The sequence below is a fragment of the Chionomys nivalis genome, chromosome 5 (genome assembly GCF_950005125.1).
Source record: "Chionomys nivalis chromosome 5, mChiNiv1.1, whole genome shotgun sequence".
NCBI lineage: Eukaryota > Metazoa > Chordata > Mammalia > Rodentia > Cricetidae > Chionomys > Chionomys nivalis.
The window spans coordinates 61632947-61650832 of NC_080090.1; positions in this window are offsets into that span (position 1 = coordinate 61632947).

Sequence of the window (17886 nt, forward strand, 5' to 3'; positions counted from 1 at the left end):
CAGTTCCAGCACCAGAGAAGCAGAGACAGGAAGTTCGGAACTACAAGGTCATCCTCAGCTACCTGGCAAGTTTGAGGCCAGTCTGAGCTACATGAATCCAGGTTTCAGAAAATCAGCTGGCGGTTTTGGGAAAATAACTCAAGGGTAAAATGCTTGCCTTGTAAACAAGAGGACCTGAGTTTGATTCTCAAAACCCATGCAACAAACTAGGCATGTGATAGATTAGTAATCCCAGAACTGGGGAAGTGGAGAGAGGAGAATCCTCGGGATCCACTGGCCATTCAGTCTAACTGGTGAGTGATCTCCAGGCCAGTGACATCCTGTCTTGAAGGAGATAGACAAAGTTTCTGAGGATGACAGAGAACATATATAAACACACATAGTAATGAAAACCCAAGCCCAAAAGGAGAGAGAAGGGGGAAGCAGAAGGGAAATGTGTAACATGCAAGAATTCTTAGGCCCGTTACCTTGTTCTTAGACCCATTACTTTGATAGCGGGGGGAAGAAAGCTTTTTGTATCATTAATTTGCAGGTCAGCTTCATTTCAATTCTTATATGTCTCTCTTGAGAATTTAAAATTCCTCCTCTCCCATCAGAGATCCAACACAATCACAATTCCCCCAGGGGACACCAAGAGACTTAAGCAGTTCTTGGAAAGTAGCTGCCATGATACTAAACACTCTGCAAAGGTACTGAAAAGGTGACTCAGCAGTTAAGTGTCCTTGCAGCCAAGCCTGACAGCCTGACTTCCATCTCTAGGATCCTCATAGCGAAAGGAGAGAAATGACTCTCATGAGCTGCCCTCTGACTTATCCTGTGACGCGCACACCCACCACCTGTACACCTACATATAAGAAATGGTTTTTCCCAGCCTTATTTAAAAATCACACAGAGTTAAAAGCACCAGATTGGCGTAATTGGTTTTCTGGGAAATCAATAAGCATACCTGTAGGCTACATTAATTTGTTCCAAAGGATTAAAGGAACAATATTTTATCCCTTGTCCTCCAAGGTCATTTAGGTCCCAGATGATTTTGGATCATCGATCAAAATTCCATGCCCTGTGCCTGTGGCAAGTCACCTGTCCTCCTGTTTGGGGAAGCCAGGGAGACCACATCAGGTAGACTCAATATCTAGTCTACAAAGAAGAGGGCCAGCACACAGGAAGAGCTTTATCTGCATTTCCAAATGAAGCTACATCCAAGTCAAACCTTTTGACTTATCCTCACATAGATGTAGCAATTGATAACAGGAGAACAGAGAGAGGCAGAGGCTCTTTCCAAGTCCCAGTGACCCCTAGGACCATACCCTCTACTGGCCTGGCCTTAACAATAAAAGAAAATTATGGTCTTAAATTACGGCTACCTGTATGGTCTTAAAACACCCAACAGAAAATTATAAACAAAGACTAAAATGGTTTTTGTTTGTTTAACAGTTCAAGGGATAACATTGTATCACCGTTTGGGAAAATCACAGTCGATAGAGCCCCCTCATTCCTAATCAGAGTTCACACATCAGAGCAGGGCTCTCTTAGACACAGGCCCCATGTTCTCCTGATGGTTTGGTTTCTTTTTCTTTCCCAGCACCCATAACTGTACTTAACACTTAGGAGATAGACAAAAAAAGGTTTGTAATGAGAACCTGTGTCTTCTTGTATCAAAGGGTGAGAAGCAGGATGCCAGATGGATGCAGGTCTAGATTCTCCCCGGCTTTCTGGGCTATGGCCTGTAAGTACCATGTGGCAGGGTCCACAAGGGGAATGTCCTATCACACAGCCACCAGGTTCTTGCCCCATTTGCGCACACACACAGGCAGGAAGGATCGCGTGTGCACACACACACTCAGGCACACACACACGGGTGTTTCAGGTAGTATCTTGAAGATCAGGCAGTTTATCTTACGGATGTCAATGGATAGTCATCTGTTAAAGGTCAGTGGACATTTGCCCACGAATATAGATGCTTTCTGGAAGAACAGAGCAGCAGGGCCTGCCCTGCAGGGATGAGGATCAATAGCAGAGAAGCAAGCAGAGAGCCCCATTTGCAATGAACTGAAGGTACCCTTATCCATACGTTACAGCCTTCATCTGATGTGATGTGTTGTGGGTGGGGTCCTGAAGAGCTGATAAGCTCAGGAGAGTGGAGGCTTTGCAGATGGGTTAAAAATACACCACCACCATGTAGCAGCAGCAGCAGCAGTGAGCTAGCCTGCTGTCTTTCTGTCATGTGGAGTCACAATAAAAAACTGACTACAACCCAGAAGAGAGTCCACAACAGAGCTTCACCACTGTGGCTCTCTGATCCTACCCTTCTAGCCTACAGGACTGGGACAAAAACTATTATGGTTAAGGGAATGAGCCGGGAAAGGGGAATCATGGAGGAGGTGATGGGAGGAAAGGGAAGAGGGGCATGATGTTGTAATTATATTTTCATTTTAATATTTTAAGGAAAAATATCATGGTAGGTACTCATTGCAGCCGAGATGGATGAAAGCCCACCTCTCTGGGTTTCTGAAGGGGCTCTAGCTACTTGACTCCTGGCCTTGCAACCAGAGCCCCTGCATAGGCTCTGAGGACACCTGAACCCGCCTTCTACTTCTTAGCCTGGCATTGTCTCAGCAGCTCCTTTCTGATCTCCAACTTAGTTCCTGTGCTTCTAAGACTGGAAAGTCCTATTGGGGGCCACATGCACAGAAGAACAAACATTCAGTCTGCTGCCCTTCCCACATGCCTGTCTAACTCATTAGGAAGTATAGCAGGTTACCAGCAACATGAGTGATCTCTTAGGTAAGCTAGTCTGAGTGACCTCTGGCTTTCTCCGAAACAGATATGGGCACACCTAAAATAGTTCATAATTTTAAAAAGTGTTGCTTGAGCTGTTTTTAGTCGGCATTCATTTGTGACATAGCCCACAAACTTAATACCTCCTAGCATGGTTGAGAAAGTTGTAAAGAATTTCTGTATCCTGAGGACAGACAGGATACAGTGGGGCTGCATTAAGATATTTTAATGCAAACATTCAGACACTGGGTGTTGGTGACAAACAGAAAAAATAGTGCCGCCTTGAGGGCCAGGGAATGTGCCGGCAGAGGCGTGAAAGCTTGGCAAGGGATGTCTCCTCTCCCACAGTGCACAACTGAAGTGAAGCATCATGGGAGCTGTAGAATAGCAGATCACCAAAACGTTCTTGAAGGCTGAAAATCCAATGACTTCTTAGATCACAACTCTGGGTTTCCAAGGTGCATGCATTGTCTTTTTCTTGGTCGAGGTACGAGCTCCTTACAGGCAGGACAAGGGACTGAACGCTTTGTGTCTGCCCTCTGCACTTCAATGACTGAAATAAACCTGACTAATGGGAGAAAAGATATGCCAGCCTGTGGACATGGGGCCCCGGCAGGAAGGAGCAACAAATATTCATAAGCCGGGGAGGTCTAGGGACGTCAGGGACCAGCCACCCAGCCACCCAGCCACCCAGCCACCCAGCCACCCAGCCAGTCACGGAGTAAGAGTGAAAGTAAGATACACAGAAGTAAGACAAGGAGAAAGCCCAGAGGCAAAAGGTAGTCAGGATAATTTAAGATAAGAAAAGCTGACAAGAAACAAGCCAAGCTAAGGCTGGGCATTAATAACTCAAGAATAAGCCTCCGTGTGTGATTTACTTGGGAGATGGGTGCCGGCCCTCCCCAAAAAAGCCAAAAGGGTTAAAAAAAATAAAATCACACAGTACTCAAGAGCAGCTGGGGTCCTTAAATGCTCTGCAAAGCTTACATGGTAAACTGATGGCATTACATGTAATTAACTGTCCTTTTCAGAGGCAAAAGCACACGTGTGCCGTGAATGTGGACAGAAACAGCTGAAGGGAGACAGGCACATGGCGGGCAGGAAAGGGAGCTGGCTACAAGGGGAACAGAGACTCAACAAAACAGCTTTGTTTAAAAGAATGCCGTAATAAAACCTACTTTGGGAATCCGTGATCCTGCAGTTCAAACAAAAATATGTTAGCAAGAGAGGATAGCAGAGCATGAATGATATGAAGGAATGGGGGCAAGAGTGGGATGGGGGACAGGAGTAGGAGAGGGAACTGAGAAGAGAGTGGGTTAAACAGAACTAAGACTGTATAAAGAAAGATTATTAAACCCCACTAGTTTTTAAAGCTAATTAAAAATATAATTTTTAAAAGGGAGTTTGAAGAGAAGTATTCCACAGGTAGGGAACAACACTGCTCCCAGAAGACATAGCTTATTAAATGAAAATCTCAGTATCCAGAGGGCTATCCAAAAACAATAGAGGCTAATGCAATGGTCTTGGTTGCTCACCATAACTACAAGATAAGGCCTTACTGTTGAAGATATTATACACTGATTGCAGGACACAAAGAAATCAGTCTTGAGTTGGCCACGATATTCTCTCTGCTAGCTAGCTTTCATAGTGCTGTACAGGCTGTCAGGGATCAAAATTCCAGGGAAGGAAGGTCATAGATCCTAGGGTAGAATGTTTTGATGTTACTTCTCTTAACCATCATGTCATCAAAGAGTCTTCTAAATATTTGTGTTAATATCCACAGATGTGTGCTTCTCCCAACCTTGGTCAGTGACGCTCCTTACTGTGCTGGTAATGGTTAGTGCAGTGTCTAAGGTGCTGAGAATGAGTGACTGTGACCCCTCAGTCATGGATGGGTTATTGCATCTCTGTCCACTCCCAAGGCTCCGGGAGCATCAAGGAAGAGGGGGTGGAAAGAATGTAAGAGTCAGAAGATGAGAAGGAGAGCCATGAATGCTGTCCTCTGGACATAGCATGGCTTTGGCACACGTGAACCACAGCAGGTGTGCTTACCTACACAAGATTTCCCCAAGATCAAGCCAATTAAGATTCTAGCATGGAGGCTGGAAAGATGATGACTCAGCAGGTAAGAACACTGTCTGCTCCTCCAGAGGACCTGAGTTCAATTCTCAGAACCCATTTGGTGACTCATAACCACCTGTAACTCAAGTCCCAGGAGAATCTGATGCCTCCTTCTTACTTCCACAGGCATCACGCTTGCAAGTACTACACAGACATGCATTCAGACAAACACTCATGTGCATAAATATATTTTAATTCCAGCATGAAGTCAAGAGGGGATCCTGAGGCCCCACTCCTAGCTGAGTCAGCTGATGGGTGGAGGGAGAGTCATCTCTCTTTAAGAGAGGGAACACTGTTCTGTTCCCCAGCCCTCAGTGGATGCCCCCATGCCCATGTATTTATGGGTACCACTAATTCTATGAATTAAAAATTAATAGTCAATAAGGAAATTGGAGAGATTACTCAATGGTGAAGAGCACTGGCTGCTCTTAGAGAAGAGAAAAGCTCAATTCTTACCAGCCACAGGGCAGCTCACAACCATCTGTAACTCCAGTTCTAGGGGATTTGATGCCTTCTTCTGACTTCCATGGCACCAGGCATGCATGTGGCCCAGATGTGAATACAGTCAAAACTCATACACATAAAGTAAAATAAAATATTTAAAAAGTAAATAAGCAGGACACCAAGTTAAAAGAGAGATGTGATAGAGTTGGAGGAGGGAGTATGGAAGAGATACAATGAAGATACATTGTATATGTGGGTGAAATTTTCAAATAATAAGTACAAATAATTTTTTTTAAGAGGAAAAAGTATAAATAAGCAAGCAAACAGAACTAAGGCAGTTGATGTTTTCTCCCTGGTTAGCCTGGGGGTGTAGAGTATAGTTCCATGCTGAAGGCTCAGGTCACACAGGGAAGAACACAGTTTTCGTACCCACCTCGATAAAGCCTTAAGGGACAAAGACGCAGAACGCCCACTTCTCAGTTTTCTCCAGTGTGGGAGCCTTAACTCTGCAGATGTGTCTGCATTGCTGGAGTAAAGCTCTGCTGGCCTTTCCCGCAGTCTGGCTCCCCCTTTGGGAAGATGCTCTAGGGCAGGGCTTCTTAAACAGTTTCTACCTGGGACTCATTTTCACCCAAGAAATTCTTGTATGATCTTGGGTATATAGGACGTATGCAGAGATACAACCCAAACGCTTACTCTCAACAAGCAATAAAAAGATTCTAAAACATTCTTTGGTATATATGTCTTTTCATCCTTATTAAAGATAAAGGCCGTTTTATCACAGAACATTAATTAAAACAGACTCTATAACATGTTTTCCATTATTATAATTTTCTTTCTTTTTTTATGGTGCTAGGGATCAAAGGTGTTGCACATTCTAGACAATTGCTCCATCACTTATGCCTCTAGCACTCCAAAGCTCTACACACAGGTACTTGAGGGTCTGAGAAGCACTCCAACAGCCCTGATTGCCTACAGGAGCTAAAAAGTCATTGCCAGGGTGGCTGCTTGGGTCAAACCTCATGAAAAGGAGGGACACCCAATGCTGTGATCACTATAGCCACACTGGATTGCCAGGTGACCATTCATGCAAGCATCAAGGAGCTGACAGAGAGAACTCCTTACTTACATCAGGAGCCTCAGCTCAGCTTGCTCCCCTCTGTCCATGGGGCCGTCTCTAGCCACTGTCCCTCCTTCCTCCCGTCCATTCATCTGGGCCCAGTGCTGTCTGCACTTCTACAAAGCCTCCAATGTCCCGAAACTCATGTTTATTTATGTGTCTGACCTAGCATGCTCAGGACACGTCTCCTCCATATTTGGTTCCAGAATAAATTCTCTTTTGTGAGGTCAAGATAAAGGAGGCACACCCTTTCCTGGGTCCTAATTTTCCTGGATGAACTTATAGGGTAGCATCCTTTTACTCTTGTTTATCAGCCTCATGGTGGCACTGCACATCTGGCACTGTTTCTACGCCCACCAAGGTGCAGCGTTGTCCTATTTGTCTGCATTTGTATACAAAGGGTAGTCAACAGCTGCTTGTAAAGTTGAGCCTCTCAGGGCAATCCACCACCTGACAAACCACTGCTTCATACAGTGTGGAATGACTTAGACACCATTGCCCAGGGACAATGCTGTTTGTTACCCCAAACAGCATACGGTCCATTGTGGAAACAGTTTCATGAAGTTTTTGTAGTAACAGAACAAAGGAAATCAGAAGTCTAGGCTCTTTAAACATCAGGTAGGTGAGGGTACATCAAAATTGAGAAGTCTCTGCTCTGTACAGGCCTCAGTGTTCCTTGATGACATTCTTAGCCGCTGGGTTAGTGAGCACAAGGGACATGTTTATATATTCCAAAAAGATTTACTTAGTAATCACAAGGATATTAAGTCACACAGTTGGAGATTATCTTCTCTTGAATAGAAATTGTTTTTCCTTTATGGGCCTTTATTGCTAACTTAACATTCCATCTTCAGAATAGAGAACCTGAAAATCACTTAAGGGCCAGATCAGGGATCAGAGCTACCAAGCACTTCTGGCATCTCCAGCCTCTGGCAAGGACAAGGCTGACAAGAGGCCCAAAGACATTTTTTGGCCTTTAGACAATAAAAAGAAAACAATCAAGCAAACAACAATAATAAAAAACAAACAAAAGCTGTTTACTTTTCTTTGAGGTCGTTTACCCTAAACTGCCTAGATAATTCTACCTATTGTTCTAGTCATGACCCCGCAAGCAATGCTTTTCCATTTATTTTCTGGAAACTGACTTCAATTCTGACCTCCTAATTTTGAGAAGCAACCATTAGAAAAGATCATTTGGACATGGATTTAAGCCAGTAGAAAATCTTTATTAGGCCAGAGACTATACTGGGTATTTGGGATCCAAATGTAGTCTCAAGTCTTTCTCGGTGTGAGTTTTTAAGACAAAAACTATGACTTATGTTTACATACCTCAGTTAACAGGAACATTTAGCCTGCAGTGGAACTACAGACGTGCAAGGTTAGTGCATTTAGGGAGTTTCCCAGAACTATGGACTCTGCCAGATTAGGTCTTTGATTTCACTTTGATAGGCGTTGCTATCTACATGCTGAGTTTCAAGGCCTGACTGGTACTTCCATCATGGCATCAGTTGTGGTAAATTTTGGCAGCCCGTTAAACTGAGGAATGACAGGATGAAGATCCTGCCAGCAACCAGACAGAGGCAGACTAACATGTGCTGGGACAGGTGTCAACTTGGTATCCTCAACAGGAAAAAGCTACCTTGGAAGCAATTAATTATGTAGCACATTTTCTGGGATTCCCACAAGGGCCTGCTCGTGTGCTGGGTGCTAAGCACACAGCGGTCGTGGACTCACTTCACATGCTGTGTGGTAAGGATGACTTGTTCTAAGAGTCCTTCTAGGCATCTGTGTTTAGGGAAGGTACTTAGAGACACTCACAGTTCAGACTGGTTATGAGTTTGGACTCAGGGATCAAACTGACTTAGTTCCTCTTTAAAGAGATAAGAGCACACGCTTTACAGGGCCTTTTGAATTACAGCATAATACGCACACGAAGAACTGAACGTGATCCAGTTATACATTGTGCAACTTAAATTAGGCCTCACACACTGAACACATCTGATTCATCTGTGGCTTTTTTTGTTGCAGCTGTTTTAGGGAATTAAATAAAAATAATGCATGTAAAATATTCAACACATGCTTGGCATATAGCTAATCTCAATAAATATTAATGATTATGTAAATTTAAGGCCTTGCCCTGTGTCTGAAGCATAGAGCATAGGCCCCACATCTCCTTGGGGATGTCTGTAGCTTATATCCAACCTGCTATCCATCTCTCTCATTTCAGAATGCCTAAACAGGAGAAGAGGAGACCCGGTAGTGTTTACTTGCCTGAATCAGAGCAAATATTCCTCAAAGGCCTCTGCATGGAGCTGTCTGTTCTTCAAGCCTCAAGGCCTTGCCACACTTGTCACTTGTGTGAGGAGCACAGTCAGCCCACCAGTGCTCACTGACTCTGTAGTGACTTCAACTGTGGCCATTGCAAGCCCTTGATGACTAGTTATGGGAGGCAGCACGCGCCCAGGCTCCTCGAAGATGTTCAGGCTAGGCCGATTTCAGCAGCCTCACACTTACACAAGACCCAGAAAGGTTTGCATAATTCAGAACCATCCAGAACTTCCCTGCACCCCAGCAGCTTGAAAGCGCCAAGGCTAAAACGCACCAAGTGGCTAACATGGAGTTGAGCTACTGCAATCTATAAATAACCCAGCCTATAAATATGTATGTGTCCTGGACTTCTATATAGTCACCATCTCTCACTTCTGCCCCAGAGGGAACAAACTGTGCTTGGTCAAGAGAAGGAGGTGGTAGGGGAGATGATGAGGCCAAATACGTTCTGCTCTCTTGCCTAAAGGGAAGGGGCAGGGCTTGAATTTAGACATGTGCATGTTGCTTACTGAGTAGAAGCATACAGAAATCTTCTGAAGCTCTGTGAGATTCCTTGGGGGGAGGCGACGTGTGCAGGAATAGATACATGCCAGCTATGGAATCTGCATAACGAAATGGGATATAGAACCCCGAGAGCAATGTGGCAAAGCCCAAGTTCTTTCATGGTGAGGGCAGTACAGGAAACGGGGGGAGAGCATGCTATGGAATAGTTGAAGGTCTCCATCATGAAAGGTCTTCCTGGGAAGGTTCTGAACTTGGGCCAAGTTTATCAATAGGAAACTGTGCTAGATCGGAATTTGGGTTTTTCCAGCACAGATCTGAGTGTCCACTGTGTGTCTGGGAGCTAAAGGCTCAAATGCTGGGGAGAGTGGCAACAATGGATTCATGAGACAAAGGAGCACATTTTATGAGGATTTTGAAAATCAAGCTATAAATGCAAGTATCTGAACAAGTGGGAGAGATAAGACAAAAATGTGCTCATGTCCCCTTTTCCTATAGGACCTGTCTTTGCCTGATAAATGAGAGGAGGAGATAAATGATACCATACATGGGATTTGAGTGCAGAGACAATCATTAGAGTTCCACACAGACCCAGACACATAGAACCTAATGAGGAAAGGCAAGTGACATTGTGCCTGCAGCAAATGTCTAAGGAGATGTGGCAAGCATGACATCAGCCAGGACATGGAATTATGGGAGATTTGGAGGACATGGCTCTGCCCTGAGAAAGATGAAATGCCTTATGTGGAGGATGAACAGAAGAAGCACCCCAAGTCTCTTTCGTGAACTTAGCCCAACCCGGACACCGAGAGAAAGAATCGAGCATAGACTAGCATATTCCTCAAATTCAGACTAGCATGGTGCTTCCGAGTCATCTGTGGTTTGATTGATGGTGATAATTAATCCCAACTGTACATTAGCTACTTTTAGAACTACCTGGGGATAGATCTCTGGGCACGCTTGTAGGATAATAATTTGATTAGGTTAATTGAGATGGCAAGACCACCCATGTGGGGTATCACTATTCCCTGGGCTGAGATCTGGACTAGACGAAAAGGAAAATATGCTCCTTTTATGCCTTTCCCATCATGATGGGCTGCAAAATAATCCTTTTCCCCATATGTAGCTTTGGTCAGGGTATCCAATCATCGCAACAGAAAGTAACCAAGACCACAGCATTGGGTGGAGTAGGGCGTCTGTTAAATGAGGTTTGATTGACTGGCTTTGACTACACCCTATCTGCTGTCTAGAGAATTCACATTATTTCCATAGAATAAAAATAGAAGCTACAGTGACACTTGAGAACAGAGTTGTTGAAGCCTGGAAGAGTGCTGCTAAGATGGAATTAAACACAAAATCTTGCTCAGTAGAGAAAGTCTCTCCACAAAAGTAATAAGGAAGTAAGACTTGGATGGTCAGTCAAATAATTTCACCAAAATGTGTCACACCCCTCAGGTGATCTACTAAAGGATTGTCAGGACAAAGTATCCTGTCCATCATGTAGCCAAGGAGATGCACCCCATTGCACTAATGTTCTCAAGTAAACCAGCACTGGTTCTCAAAGGCGGACACTTGGCCACCTATCAGCACAGAGCTTGTCCTCACTTGATTTTGGCTGTGAACAACACGTGTTGGCTTTATCTGGAGGACGAGGAAGCTTCCTATAGTCTTTATGGTGGGGCTTGTGTTGCATATTGAGCAGAGAGACCACTGCAGGTAGGTTAGATTTTATTGTTGGCTTTTTGTTGCTGTTTGGTTGGGTTTTGGGGGTTTTGTTTTGTTTTTTCTTCTGCGAGAAATATCTTAGAGAGGAAAAAAAGGAATGAAGATTTATTTCGGCTCACAGTTTTCATGATTTTAATTCAAGGGAGATGCATCTGTTGTTTTGAACTCAGAGCAAGGCAGAATAACATGGCAACAGGAGGGTGTTGGGGGGAGGCAGGTCATCTCATGCCCAGAAAGCAGAGAGCAACAGAATGGGATATCAAATTTCAAAGAAACATCCCAGGAAACTACTTCCTCCAACTGATCCAGCCTCCTGTCCTGCTTTCTACCAGTTCCCAGTAATGCCATCATTCTGTAAATCCATCAGGACAGATGGATTAGGACAGAGCCATGAGCATCCGAACAGTTCTCAGAACTCCATCAGCTGACAACCTGAGGTCTTTAACATATGCATTTCAGAATTAAGTCACAACAGTCCCTTAACTTTCCAAAGGACCTGAAGATATATTTTAATTTATGAATAAATCATGCAAAACCATGAACTAAACAAGGACAACAACAGACATACCAAGATGGATGGGGGAATGGCCACTAGACCTCAGTCCTACACTAAGAACTACAAGCGACTAAGGAATGCAGAGAGTGGGAGAAAATCATCTCTCTCAGGGGAGAGCACACCAATTGATTATCTGGTACCAAATGCTCAGCTCTGAAAACATACATACAAGTGACACTATAGGGACTGAGCCCCTTATATTTAGGAATATATATATATGTATGTACGCATCTGTATGCATATAATAAAAATTCATGAAAAAAGAGGTCATGAATTTGAAAGAGAACAAGGAGGGATATATGGGAGAGTTTGGAGGCAAGAAAGGAAAAAAAAGATATAATTATAATCTCAAAAGTAAAAGAAATAATAAAAAAGCAAGGCAGGGGATGGGATATCTCTTGAAGAAAAGTTGACTGACTTGAAAGATCGGCAAGAGGATTATTTCCTCATTATGGAAATTTATATACATTTTAAAAGACCAAGAAATAATAAAAAGAAAGAAAGTCTTTCCCTTTGTTTTCAACACAGAGAAGTTAAGCCTCTTATTTTTAATTGTTTGCCCTCACAGTCTCTGTGTCACTATTAAACCTTATAATTATTTTGATTACAGTGTCTACCTTTCTCTGAGCAAATGTAATTGCCTAAATATCCAGCAAGTCCATAGTAAAATATTGTGATGGTTTAAATATGGATGGGCCCCATAGAATCATAGATTTGAATGTTTAGTTATCAAGGAGTAGAACGCTTTGGAAAGATTACAAGGATTAAGAGGTGTGTACTTGTAGAAAGTGTATCACGACTGGGCGGGGGGGTGGTTGGCTTTGAGGTTTCAAAAGCCCAAAAGCCCCATGCCAGGCTCAGTCTCTCTCCCTGCTGCCTGAAGGTGAGGATGTAATTCTCAGCTTCTTCTCCAGCACCAGGTTGCCTTCTGTTCCACCTTACTCCACACAATGACAGAACCGTAAGCAAGCTTCAATTAAATGCTTTCTTTTATAAGCATTGTCTTGGTCATTGTGTCTATTCACAGTAATAGAACAGTGACTAAGACAAATAAAAACCAACTACCAGCATCACAATATGATGAATTTAATATTACACTATAATACTCACCTTGGGGTATTATTCTTTAAACATAGCAGACACTTGCTTTTGTTTATCCATTGGTACTGGATCTTGTTACATGAATTCTAATCTAACTTTATTAATAATAAAAACCCAGAGTCAGATATAGGGTTTAATGGTGAAGATCAGAGAAGCAGAGCAGCCAGCCACTAGGGAGTTCTTTTACCTCTACCAATGCTCAGACCGAAGAGACGATTCTGTCCTCAGACTGAATTTCCTGGCTGCAACTGTGTCCACTAAACCAAACCTCAGACTGCAGCTGTATCCACCAAACCCTAGACGACAACTGTTTCCACCAAATTCCAGACTACAACTGTCTCCACCAAACCAAACCCCAGGCTGCAACTGTTTCCATCAAACCCCAGACTGCAACTGTCTCCACCAAACCAAACCCCAGACTGCAACTGTCTCCACCAAACCCCAGGCTGCAGCTGTCTCCACCAAACCCTAGACGACAACTGTCTCCACCAAACCCCAGACTACAACTTTTTCCATCAAACCCCAGACTGCAACTGTCTCCACCAAACCAAACCCCAGACTACAACTGTTTCCATCAAACCCCAGACTGCAACTGTCTCCACCAAACCAAACCCCAGACTGCAACTGTCTCCACCAAACCAAACCCCAGACTGCAACTGTCTCCACCAAACCAAACCCCAGACTGCAACTGTCTCCACCAAACCCCAGGCTGCAGCTGTCTCCACCAAACCCTAGACGACAACTGTCTCCACCAAACCCCAGACTACAACTGTTTCCATCAAACCCCAGACTGCAACTGTCTCCACCAAACCAAACCCCAGACTACAACTGTTTCCATCAAACCCCAGACTGCAACTGTCTCCACCAAACCAAACCCCAGACTGCAACTGTCTCCACCAAACCCCAGGCTGCAGCTGTCTCCACCAAACCCCAGGCTACAGCTGTCTCCACCAAACCCCAGGCTGCAGCTGCCTCCACCAAACCCCAGGCTGCAGCTGCCTCCACCAAACCCCGGGCTGCAGCTGTCTCCACCAAACCCCAGGCTGCAGCTGCCTCCACCAAACCCCGGGCTGCAGCTGTCTCCACCAAACCCCGGACTGCACTGCTCCTATCTCCTTCTGCCTTAGATTCCTTTCTCCACCCAGCCATATTACTCCAGTCTCCACCTCCCTAGTGCTGGGATGAAAGGCATGTGATCCCAAGTGCTGGAATTACCTTTGTGAAAGCTCTATTTCTCTTTTAGACAGATTCAATCCTGTGTAGCCCAGGGAGGCCTTGAACTAATAGAGATCCCTTAGTCTCTGTCTCCTGAGTCCTGGGATTAAAGATGTATGCCACTTCTCCCTGGCCTGTAGTGCAAGATTTATTTGTTAAAAACATAAACAAAATATTACTACAGGACCTAGAGAAACCTCCTGTCTCATTGTAAACCTAGTGGCATAGACCTGTCTTCTTCAGCTTCTGTTTGCCTATTGATCAAATGTGTTTCTCTGCTATACCATCTTTCTATTCAATCAATATTTCGTGTGTCAGTTTTATAGCTTGATGGTGCAGAGATCCACAGCTGGACATCATCATGTTGAGAGATAATCTAATCCACAGTTGGACATTATTATGCTGAGAGATAATCTAATCCACAGCTGGACATCATGCTGAGAGATAATCTAATCCACAGCTGGACATCATCATGCTGAGAGATAATCTAATCCACAGCTGGACATTATTATGATGAGAGATCATCTAATCCACAGCTGGACATTATTATGCAGAGAGATAATCTAATCCACAGCTGGACATTATTATGATGAGAGATAATCTAATCCACAGCTGGACATTATTATGATGAGAGATAATCTAATCCACAGCTGGACATCATGCTGAGAGATAATCTAATCCACAGCTGGACATCATGCTGAGAGATAATCTAATCCACAGCTGGACATCATGCTGAGCGATAATCTAGTCCACAGTTGGACATCATGCTGAGAGATAATCTAATCCACAGATGGACATCATGCTGAGAGATAATCTAATCCACAGTTGGACATTATGCTGAGAGATAATCTAATCCACAGATGGACATCATGCTGAGAGATAATCTAATCCACAGATGGACATCATGCTGAGAGATAATCTAATCCACAGCTGGACATCATGCTGAGAGATAATCTAGTCCACAGTTGGACATTATGCTGAGAGATAATCTAATCCACAGATGGACATCATGCTGAGAGATAATCTAATCCACAGCTGGACATCATGCTGAGAGATAATCTAATCCACAGCTGGACATTATGCTGAGAGATAATCTAAACTGGAGTTTTCTATCAGTGAGGGAACGTAACGGAAAAATGGGAGGAAAGACTATATGAGTCAGAAGGGATGAAGGGTACTAGGAGAACAGTCCACTGAATCAACTAAGCGTGGCTCTTAATGGGCTCACAGAGACTAAAGTGGTAAGTATGAGCCTGCATGGGTCTGCACCAGGTCCTCCGCATATATGTCGTGACTGTTAACTCGGTCTTTTGATGAACTCCTAACCATGGGACCAGATATAGCTCTGACTCCTTTGCCTGCTCTTAGGACTCTTTCCCTCCTATTGGGTTGCCTTGTCCAGCATTGATATGAGGGATTTGTCTTGTCTTATTGTATCTTGTTTTGTGGTGTTTGGTTGTTGCCTCTTATAAGCCTGCTCCTTTATGAAGGGAAATGGTCAGGGAGTGGATCTAGGGGAGAGGGAAGATGGGGAGAGCTGGGGGGAGGGAAAACAGTGGTTGGGATATATTGTATGAGAGAAGAATACATTTTCAATAAAATTTGCTTAAAAATTAATTTATAGCTTCCCAGGCAGTGGTGGCACATGCCTTTAATCCAAGCACTTAGGAGGCAGTGCAGAGAAATCTCTGTGCCTTTGAGGCCAGCCTGGTCTACAAAGTGAATTTGAGGACAGGCTCCAAAGCTACACTGAGAAACCCTGTCTCAGAAAAAAAGAAGAAGAAGAAGAAGAAAAAGAAGAAGAAGAAGAAGAAAAAGAAGAAGAAGAAGAAGAAGAAGAAGAAGAAGAAGAAGAAGAAGAAGAAGAAGAAGAAGAAGAGAAAAAGAAAAAAATGTAAAGCTTGAGTACCTAGACACAAGTTATGTTTACTTTGTTGCTGCTAAATGTCTTAGTGTAGAAGGTCTCATTTGAACTCTGTTGAAATCAGAATGTTGGTCCTGTAGGTCCAGATAAAACCCATATTGCCAGGGCCATTTAGAGATATGCGGTTGTGGGAGCCATTGCAGGGAGAGTGGGAACAGAAAGAAGGAAAGAAAGTGTACCAGACCAGCTCCCTCTTCAACACGATCCTTAAGTTGATTGGAACAAGTCCTGCTGTGCTAGGACAGAGCAAGCAGCCACAAGAACAATGACACACTTCTAGAATTTCTCTTCCTGGTTTAGTTTGGTGTCAATTAGTCACTTTGGAAACTTAAGTTTGGGGTTCATTATGAGAACCATAGTACAATCCTCCTGTGGTATTGGCCTTGCCTGGGAAGCATGGCTCCAGTTACGTGTCTTTGCCTCTGATGGCCATGTGGGCCACCGGCAGCACTTGAAAGGGTCGCTCTCTGCAAGGTGACAGCCCTCTTTTCTCAGCAACACTTTTGTGTAGGCAAAGTCTCCCTATGGCCAGGTATAGCTGGCTTCCTCTGAACATTCTTTCAGGCCTTTTATAAAGTATGGATTTAAGATGCCAAGTTCCTGTAAGAAAAGAGCCTTTCAGGTACTAAACAAAATTATGAGAAGAATCAGTTATGTCTGACACAAGCTGTGGTTACATTCAAATCCATAGGCCTACCACACACAAGTTCCAAAGAAAAGAGTCCAGGTGCCATGTTTTTATATTATTTATTGTTTATGTTATTCACTTTCTCCATTTTGATTCATTTGCTCTTCTTGGCCAAAAGATTGTGTTTGTGTGCAAATATTTTCTGAAATTCTGGACGGTAGCAGAAATAAAATAGTGTCCATTGATTTGGTGTGCCTTGTGGGGACTGCGTACAGGCTGAGAACACTGGCCATGGCTGAGCTCCAGCTCCTGAAAGGGAAAGTCTTCCGCTTGCCCAGATGTCACACACACAGAGCCCTCACTTCTATTCTGAAGCCATTTCTTCTTTGAAACCAAATGCCACAGGTCCCTGGTAGACTGTTAGAGAGAGCGTCTAACCTGACCTTGGAATCACATGCAGAGGATTCTGCTAACAGAGTCCATCTGCTGTTATCTGTTAAATAATCTTATCTTTCTGGTAATTAGAACAAGAGTTTAATGTCTTTAAAAGTTCCTTTTTATTTAGATAATTTGGTCAGTGACATAATACTAACCAGGAGCGTGCATAGGGGTTCTTTTGCCTAATAACTTTGTCTAGTCAAATTTCTTTTATGTCATTTTATAGTTATTCATCCTCCCTCCCTCCCTCCCTCCCTCCCTCCCTCCCTCCCTCCCTCCCTCCCTCCCTCCCTCCCTCCCTCCTTCCCTTGTCTCTCAAGTGCTGAGGTCACAGGAACGCACTACTATACTTGGCTTTGTGCTATTGCTAGTAGAAGGGATTCTTTTTTTGAAGGCATGTTCTTTTTTTTTTTTTTTTTTTTTTGCAAATGACCCAATGCTTGTTTAAAATGGAGCTTTCAAGTTTGGAGTTTGCTACATTTTCGTGGCGGCGTTTGTAGTAATGCCAGTGAAATGGTAGTTTAAGGACCCTAACAAGGCAGCTATCAATTTAATAGGAGGTTTTAGAATTCTTGTGTACTAGCCCTTCTCCAAATTAAAAAAAAAAGTTTTGTTTTATGACAAACACCAAACACAAATTTGTAATTGATGTACATAGTCCAGAAGGAGGAACCACAGCTTTAGGAACCAGTATTAACTCAGATTGCTTATGCCAATTTAATTCTGGTTAAAGAATAAGTCTATACAATATCAGAAGTCATCATCACAGAGGAAGCCTTGAGTTGGCTATTGTTGTCTTGGGTGCATAACCCATCAAGTTAGAACCCAGTATCTTCTATTACCCTTGAACAACCATTGCCATCTAGTTAACGAGGCTTGGGAGCCTGTACATCTAAGTATGATATTAAGATTGGATAACAATGTGTGTTGATAGCTCAACACTGCACTGAGACATGGTGGGTTAGGTAAACCCTCAGGCAGCCAGCGCTGCAGGTGGAACATGCCAA